This window comes from Apaloderma vittatum, unplaced genomic scaffold (genome assembly GCF_000703405.1).
Source record: "Apaloderma vittatum isolate BGI_N311 unplaced genomic scaffold, ASM70340v1 scaffold4726, whole genome shotgun sequence".
Lineage (NCBI taxonomy): Eukaryota > Metazoa > Chordata > Aves > Trogoniformes > Trogonidae > Apaloderma > Apaloderma vittatum.
In genome coordinates, this window is record NW_009721132.1 from 1 (window position 1) to 10,029 (window position 10,029).

Genomic DNA, 10,029 nt, shown 5'->3' on the forward strand with positions numbered 1-10,029 from the left:
TGAGCCGGCAGTGCGCTCATGCAGCCCAGGTCAACCGTGTCCTAGGATGCATTAATAGGAGTGTGGTCAGCAGATCAAGAGAGGTGATTCTCCTCCTTTACTCTGCTCTTGTGAGACCCCACCTCAAATACTGCATCCAGTTCGTTGTCCCCACCATAAGAGGGACATAGATCTGTTGGAGCGTGTTCAGAGGAGGGCCACAAGGATGATCCAGGGGGTGAAGCACCTCTGCTACAAGGACAGGCTGCGGGAGCTGGGATTGTTCAGTCTTGAAAAGAGAAGACTTTGGAGGGACCTAATAGCTGCCTTCCAATACCTGAAGGGAACCTACAGGAAGGCTGGGGAGGGACTTTTTACAAGTGTCTACCTATAGGACAAGAGGCAATGGATTTAAGTTAAAGGGGAATAGATTTAGATTAGATATTAGGAAAAAACTCTTCAGTACGAGGGTGGCAAGACTCTGGAATAAATTCCCCAGAGAGGTTGTGGATGCTCCCTCCCTGGAGATGGTCAAGGCCAGGTTGGGTGAGGCCTTGGGTAAACTGGTCTAACTGAGAGGTGTCCCTACCCATGGCAGGGAGGTTGGATTAGATGATTTCTATGGTCCTTTCCAACCTAGGCCATTCTATGATTCTATGATTCATTTTCCCTGTTGCTTATTACTCATCAAAAGTCATCATTTTCTATCTGTGACATCCTGATAGGCTCTTGCTGTGGAAAAGATTAAGGAGCTGAAAACAGGCAAGCTTATCTGCATTAAGAAGTGAGTTTCAAAGTGTGCAACTTTTGTTCACAGAGGTACTTAAGACATTTGATCAGGGGAAGATAATGTTGCAGGGGAAAAGGAAAATATTTGAGAGAGACCTTTTGCCTTTTAAAGTAGTGCCATGATTGGTATCACAGAGCATATTACAAAATCAAACCACTAAAACTACTCTTTTCAAACATTTCTTTCCTGGATGTTCTTCTCCTGATTTATCTTTCTCCTCTACGGAGCTCTAGGATACAAGTTTCCTACTACCCACATATCCAAATGATGTGCTTTGGCATAGCTCCATTAACTTCAGGGTAGCTATACCACTTCATCAGCAAAGGATCTGAATCTTTCCTTCAGAGCAGAAATAACATGGCACAACAGGAACAGGAACCTCTCTGTGCAAAAAGGATCACCTCAGGAGAATCAGTCCTTGATGTACTAACAACTAAGTGTAGCTGAGCGTAGATAACAACTGTGCTGCTTCATGGCATTTACAGCCTACCAAATACCAACTATTAATTGATCGGAGCATGAGATAAAAGCCTGCTTATAATTAGACCTAACAACATTCACACACCTTGATTTGAGATGAAAGCATCCTCTTAGGTCTGAGCTCTTTTTCGGCAATATACAACACTTTAGGTCAGCAGTAGAAAATTCTGCTTGTGTGAGAAGTGGAACAATTTATTACCCCTCAGCTTAGGAATTGCATGGGGATGCTCTGCTGCTTTCCTTTTTCTGCTTTTCTTAGGTGAGGAAAGAAAGAAAACCTAGTTACCTTTAGAGCTTATCTGGACAGCTGGATTTCTATTCTTTGGTCTATCACAGATTTTTCTTCCTGATACTATGCACATCACTCGGGACCAGAATACCCAAAGATGCCTCCAGAAGTCAAAATAAACCAACACTATGATAGGTTCTTCTGCATCTAAAGTTTATAGTTTCTCTGCAAGGTGATGCAGGATAACTGCCTGTGCATTACAAGTGGTACCTATATAGATGAGTGGCTGCACCCTACTACATATTTGATTGATAACAACTTACAGCATCATATTTTTGTGGTGAAGGCTGCTCTCCAGTGGCACAGGCTGGTGTCTTAGCTGAAATCCTCACTCTGGGCAAATATCAGTTAATTCAGGGAGGACGAAGCCCAGGAAGATGCAGGTAGCTCTGATAATCTGCCTTTTTCTGGCAGCTGCCTCCCTGAGACCTCAGGGAGAGTTTGCAGAATTCCTTAGTTCAGCTTTAGTTTTTGTTATGACTTTAGCTCTTACAGCAATGCAGTAATCAACTCTACCAGTTATTTATTAATTCACAGAATACTAAAAAGTGATGAATTTCAAAACTCAATGATTTAATTATTTCATTTTCTTCTGCTTTTCCCCATTACATTCATTATCTTTGTTCATTAATACTAATATTCCTTGATTAAAATATTAAAGCACAACACATTAATTTTACAGCCATTTCCCTATGAATATAACAAATTAGCTCATAATAGACCTAGACCATCTTAATTCTAAATAGCATATTACAAACATCTTACTGAATTCATCATTATATTACTTTTAATCAGCTAACATAAAGTAGTGTTGAATTTGCTTGTTAAGCTTAAATAATAACCTTTGTCTATACTGTTGACTGTATCTTACGATGTCCTATAACCTTGCATTTTTTCCAGAATTTGGTGGATCTTCCTGTAACACTTGCATTGCCAAGCCTGTATTCCTGTATTCCTCCAGGAGATTTTAAACTATGCTCTGAAATACTTTACTGCGTATGGAGGACTCAGACCATATTTCCCAGGGATTTGAGAACTGTTTCTATAAGCTGAATATTTTAGCATATTAATTAAATAGTTGAAAATTGTAGATTCTGTTTTTATAGATTTATCACTGGATTGAAAGATGTAGTCAAGCAAATCAAGTGAACATTACACCCAAGAGCAAAGGGATTGAAACCCAAAAGAGGAAAGTCCCCATGGCCTTGAACCAGTACAAAGTACCTGTTTCTTGACTAGTCCTCATTATCTGCATGACCTCTCAACTCTGCTGAGTCCACTCCCTCCGCAGAACTAGAAAGCACAGCACCACCTGTATCCAGTGTATTTTGTTGCAGGTTGTCACACAGCTGCATGTCATGATGTGTCTACTGGCACATATAAGCTGCATTAGAAGAGAGAGATCTCAAGATATCTAAAATCAGTGCATGTCTTTTACCTGCTTTGCATTAGTCTAGAGGAGCACAGTCTTCAGTGTGGTCACCTGAAGGCAGAACCACCTGTCAAGGGTTGGGATCAGGTTGGAAGCCATTAATAAAGCAAGCAGCCTAGTTCACATGTTTAAGGATTTCCAATGGGGAAAAATCCATATGCAGAGCTAAGGAAATATTTTTAAACATAAAAAACATTTTACCCGCTCTGTAACATCAGCATGTCCTAGTCTTTAAAGCTAGCTATTATGCAATGTGACACATAGTGAAAGGAAAAAAATTTCTCCAAGCAGAAATGAGGTGGTAAAGAAGAGGATAGGAAGGGAAGTCAAGGCTTTGAAGGTGTCTTTTTTTCTTTCCCCATCTTGCCTACAATTTTCTGCTACAAGTCACAAGAATGACAGATAACGATTTATAATAAAATACTGAGTGCTTATCTGATCTGCTAATCACTTGCTTAATGCTTGCACCTACCTTTCCAGAGCAAAGAAGTTCAGCATCCACTATTCAGGTTCTTAATTCCTCCACTGCCCGCAATCACAATCCTGCTATTGCATTCCCTACCCCTAGGAGTGCAATTATAAAGTCTAATTTCCTCCTCCTCCTAAAGTAAATGCAAATAGGGATTTGACCTGCTGATTTTTAGCCTCTCATCTCCACAAGAGAGAGGAATAGATAACCACAAATCTAAAAGTTGGATTGCTTCCTGAATATTTTTTTCTAAGCTTTATTTAAAAGTGTTTTGAGAGTATTTTCTCTGTTTAGTCCTTACAACAATTTGGAATATTTGCTTGAATATTATATTTTAGACACATTTAACTTAGGAAGTGCTCCAACCAGAATTTGATGTTATTTTTCTGTTTAGGCCTTTCATCAAACATTAAGAAAGCCAATGGTTCTAATATGTTACAAAGTTACTCTATTCCAACCTGGTCCAGTACTGTAGGTCTTTTTGTGCAGCTTAGTTCCAGACTATATCCATGTCTACCCTACTTAATTTAAGCTGACGTAGCTGCAAGTTGTTTTGGTTTTGTGCTTGTATTGTCCAAAAATATGAATCTGTCATTACAAGAAAAAAAATAGATCAAGTTAAAATTTTTTTTAAATCCATTCTTCCCATCTTTTAAAACTCAGGTCAGTTTTCCAATGACAGAACAAAACATTTTTTGTTAAATAAAATAGTCGAAATTGAAACAATATACTCCTTTTGGCTAAATATATTTTTTAAATTTGATGGGAGGTCACGGATTATTTGTCACTTAGAAACAGCATTATAGATAAATAAAAATAATTCTAAGTGTAACTATATAAAGTTGTAGAAATCACTTCCAAGACGTTGGTCTTTTAGAAAACAAAGAGGCAGCGAGTAGGATCCAGAAAATAATTTTACCTTTGTATATTATGTCTGTGAAACCTACACAACAACGCTCCAAATGGCTCTGACATTCTCATTTCTTAAACAGTTGTGGACAAATTGAAGGACTTGCGACAAGAAGCCAGACAAATTAGTTAGTTTTGGAGAAAGTGCTTTACATTGAGAAATATAGAGTTATCAGTCTGTTTAGCTTATGAGAAAGAAGACTGAAAGGAAGTTTGATTACAGTGTACAAATATCTTAAAAAGGGGAAAATACTGAGTTGAACAAAGCTGTTTAATCTAGCAGGAATAGGCAAAACCAAAGTCAAGAGTTGGAACTTAAAACTAAATTGAAATATTGAAAAAAAAAGAAGGTATAATAAAAAGTAGCAAAAGACCTGCAAGACTGCAGCTAGCTCTCAGAGAACAACAGGGCCGGCAGATTAGAGATTATAAATACTTTAAAAGGTCGGAGACAGGCCCTGAACAAAAATACCAAAACAAACAGGATCATTTTGCAAAGTACACCAAGGGACTAAAGTCCTTCAAAGATCTCATCTATATCTAGCTGCTTACAGGCCAGAGGAAAGGCAAATGTCGAAAGTAAGGTTACTGGTTTCTTCAAATCAATTTCTATCATAAAATTTGGTAGAAAAAGAAGCTGTAAAACTAGGTTCACCTTTACAAGGAATTAGTTCAGCTTTCATACACACATACACACACTGACAAAACACATGTAGACTTACATAAAGTTTCAGCATCTAGCAAGAATGAGTCACTTCCAGAGAGATTTCATTCAGAGGGCTCTGATTAGAGTGAAAATAAAATAAGATGTAAATAATATGGCATTGAAATCAAGATTCCCAATACTAAGAGAAGTTAACAGTCACTTTGCACTGGCCAGTTGGTGAACTGCAGAAATGACTAAGCTTGTATCAATCTTTTCCAATGCAAAATGCCATTTAGTACTTTAAAAGTAATGTCAAAAGTCTTTTTTTTTTTTTTTTTTTTTTTAGAAATATGGCTCTGAGTCTCACAGGCAAAGTAAGAAGAGCATAGGCAACATCCCTCCATTGCTCAACTCTTCCTTGTTCAGCCCCTTTCACAGGGTCTTTTAGGCCTTAGAGTGGTAAAAGCTATCGAGACAGGAGAGAATGAGAGATCATTATTCTGAGCCCTTCCAAAACTGGGGAGACCCAGATTAAGGTTATTGTATATTAGATTAACGACATCTATTGAAAAGAGCCTCATTGGCCCCAATATATAGACAAAGCAGAAAAAAAGCCCCAAACAAATAAGAACTCACATGGTATATGTGAAACTTCTTGATTTTTGAATACATTTTTTATTAGCTCTCTAGGTCACTATTTGTGTTAGCCATTTTTAAGACTTGAAAAATGGAAGTTACCTGCAAAAATTATAAAAAGGGCTTCTTTCTCTCTAACTAAAGCTCCTGAGAGGTGATACGCTAAAAGTTTTAAATAAACATATGGAAAAATACAAAAAAAATAAAAAGGACATCTCCTACATATCTTGCCTTAGCAAAAAAATGTTACTATTTATACCAAAATAATTAAAACTAGTTCTGGTGAGTTGACTCAGGTGCTATATCATTCCCCTTCTCAGTTGGACAGTGGATTGAAAATATAACGAAAGGCTCGTGGGTCAAGATAAGGGCAGGGAGATCACTCACCAATTACCATTGAGGGCAAAACAGCCTCATCTTAGGGAATATTAGTTTAATCAGATCAGAGTAGAATAATGAGAAATAAAGCCAAATTTTAAAACATCTTCCCCCCAGCCCTCCTTTTTTTCTGGGCTCATCTCCTCCCCCTAAGCAGCGCAGGGGCAGAGGGAATGGGCGTTGTGATCAGTTCATCACACATTGTCTCTGCTGCTCCTCCCTCCTCAAGGGGAGGGCTCCTCACACCCTTCCCATGCTCCAGCGCGGGGTCCTTCCCACAGGAGGCAGTTGTCCACAAACTTCTCCAAGGTGAGAATCTCTGCTCCAGCACCTGGAGCACCTCCTCCCCCTCTTTCACTCACCTTGGTGTCTGTAGAGTTGTTTCTCTTAAATATTCTCAAATCTTTTAACTGCTGCTGAAGATCTTGCCCATGGACTTTAGAATCTCATTCATCTTTCTGTCTAGTTTTAATTATACTGATTAGAACTAATTGTTTAGCATTCCTTCCTTCATCAAATGTGTATCAGAGATCTTAAGTATTAAAATGACGTTATGTTTTTGTAGACAGATAAGATCAATACCTATGTCTCTATTCTTTTTCCCTTCCTCCCACTTAGTCTTTAACACAAGCCTTATGTTTACTAAAAGCTACACTTAAATTACACTACCAGGACATTACAGAAGAAAAAAAAGACAAAAGCTGTATTCCTGGTGCAATGTGCACATACAATATCTTGCCTGTAACTACTACCACAGCAATGGAAAGGTATATTTCAGACACATGAGGTTTATGACTGACAGGCAAGTTGTTTGTATATACCTCAGATTCTTCCCATAACTGCTGGGTCTGAAAATTCCGACAGAGAGACAGCATACCTTTTCACTGAGGACTTCAATACTACCATTTTCACTTCCAGTGAAATTAGGAGTTAGTTATAAAAAAGTATCTGAATTATGACAAATTATCTGAGGACAAAAATCACCTGAATTTGCACCATGTTTAAACTTTTCACTGTGCCTTTAAGATGCCCAATTCTTCTGTCTTTCATTGTTGCACAGCACAAAGAGAATCAGCTCAGGCATACGAGGTAAATGAGTTACAGAAATGCCATCCTTTATTTGCTACAGGCTTCTCTATACCTATTGCATTACCTCTTTGCCCACAAGTCTTCTTGAGTCTGAACCTTGTGTAAAAAATGCTAAAAGCACCTAGAAATAAGGTAGAAATGGTTTAATCCCTATAATTATTATTTATAAATTTATCTCTGAAGTCAGTTCATTAGACTCGCAGAATCAAACAGAATGTCAGGGGTTGGAACTCAAAGCATTTCTGAGAAAGTCTGAGTATTTTTCAGATCTTTGATGTCATATATTTATTTTATTTTTTCAGCATGAAATTTTATAAATCATTTAGAGTACATGAGTGCATCTACCGCTGTTAAAAACAGGGAAAATTAGCAAGTCTTAATAAAGTTTATGCATGAATTAGTATTGATACTGCAAATCTGAAGGAAAACAAATATAGTAACTAGTTCTCCTTAGGAAAGCATCTCTAAGTCAGTGTTGCATGAAATAAGACTTGCTCATATTGTAATAGAGCTGTGAAAAATATTTCCTTTAATTCAGAACCAGGCCAGTTTCAGCATCTTAAGTTTTCAAAAAATACTACACATTAGGCACTAAAATTTGCATATCAGAAAAGTTCAGATTTATTATCTAATTTTTATTCGCTTCCCATGTGATGATGAGGGGTAACCTGGAATGAAGGCAAAGCACTAATTTATCTTTTGTTGATATTGTAGTTCTGTCTGAATACAACAAATCACAGTGTATAAATGTGACAAACCTCTCGGGACTTGAATTCCATTTCACCTATTGTGTGGAGAATCATTATAATTACTTAAATGATTAAAGTTACACAAGACTTTAAGCACTTCACTGAATCAGGGCTTTAATGTTTTAAAATACCAGAACTGATTCAGGAAGCACCAGAATGATCACAATCAAGGGCAGAAGGTATTTTTCTGGTCTTTTGTTTCCTTCCCGCTTACCTGGGTAATATCACCATCAGGTTGTTCTGCCTGGTGAACTTAGAAACATAACAGAAACGCAAATTCAGTTTGTCAGAATTTGTGGAGTCTTTGCAAAAAAAATAAATTAATAGTAAATCAACTTGAATAAAAATATCTCAGTTGTTTTTTGGATCAATATCCTGGCTAAAAGAAATTAAGACAGAGAAAAACTGTCACAGTAAAAAATAACCAGTCATCTGAAGTTATGAATAAGTTCTCAATAAATCCAGGCTCACCTTTCATAATAATAGCTTACAAAAACTCATGGTATTACATTAAATGCATTTATTATGCCTTTGGTAATTCAAGAAACACTTGCTACAAGTATTATTGACAAAATCGAATGGGCAAATATATGAGGTTTTTGTATTTGTTTGGCTTACTGATTTTTTTACTTACAATGTGTTTTCTAGTGCAAACCAAGAAAAAAATTTCTACTTCTAAGCCTGAGACATAGGCAGGCAGAGAAACCCCAATCATAAAAATCCTTAGTGGGAAAACCACTCTCTAAATAAACAAACAATAACTCAGTACTGGCAGACAGCATAACAAGGGACAACAGACATAAATTGCAACTTTGAAGATTCAGATTGGACAATGGCATAAACTATTCCACCATGAAGAGGAGCAAGTATTGGAACAGATTGTCCTAGGAGACAGGCATTTTTTGTCTTTGTCATGTAATTAAATGATGACCTGTAGAATATATTGTTCATCCCTGGGAAGGTGGGTGAAGTAAAAGAGTACAAGATGAGGGGAAATACAGTAAAAATCCATAAAAAGCAAGAAGGAAAAAAAGATGAGTCAAAATTGACTTCAATTTCCGTTCAAATACTCAAACACCTTACTTAGAAACATCTGGAAGAAAAAAGTGGGGACATGAATGGCATCCTGTGGGTTTATCACAAGTAAATTAGATCAAACCAATTTATTTTTCATCTCTGACAGATAAAAAGATTTTGTGGATAGCTGAAGTGGTTTGTTATGCATCTTAGCTTTAATAAGGATTTACCTTAAATGTAATTTTTTTGGCCACCTTAGGAAGTACAAACAGGTCTAGAGAAATATACCAAAGCTGCAAAGTTGGTTAGAGGGGAAAAAAAAATAATTCTCAAAGCAGGTATCAATAACTTAATGTTAAAGTTGAGGGTATAATTACAGGACTCTTCCTTAGCTATAGTATCAGTCTATATTCTCAACTGATGATCAAATACAGCATATGCTTATTAAACATTATTCATGGCAACAAACTGGGAGGGAAACAGTGTACAGTGGTAAGTGCCTAATTCAAAAGCATCCTGGCAAATTAGATGTGCAATTTCAAAGGTAAAGAGAGATTACAATTCAACAGGAGCAAGTGAAAATCAATTGTAACAGAATTATAACAAGATTATTGCAACAGAATTGTAAAAAATCTCAAAATGCCTACCTATCAACAATGTAATTGCACTGCAACACCGTGTAAAGGCCTCACGTACCAGGAAGCATTAACAGGCGTACAGCCAGCAAAATGCAGAGTATTCCCCTCCAGTCTTATCTGACCTTGGAACGGCCTCAAAGTACTGTGCCCACAAATATACTTCAACAAAAGGTATAACTAATTGGAAAATTCAGGAGATGAATAAGAAGACTCAGAGGTGTAAGAGTAAGAATTTTCTGGTAGGTTAAAGAAACTAGTGTTGGTTTTAATCTATTGGGGGAAAATATAAGCCATGCTGAATGAGTGGATAAATAGTGCTGTTGAAATATTTAAAAACATACTGTTCTCTTCAGTTTCTTTACAATACATTCCTCATGTTCTCCATCATTAGAAGCAGAAATAACAGAGTTTCATAAAGAAGCAATGAAGAGTTTTCTTGGAGTTTGGTAGTGGTTTGAGCAGCGGTGCTGACAACAATGACAGCACCGAGGTCGCGGGTTCGGTTCCTGCTGGGGCACCATGCGGTTC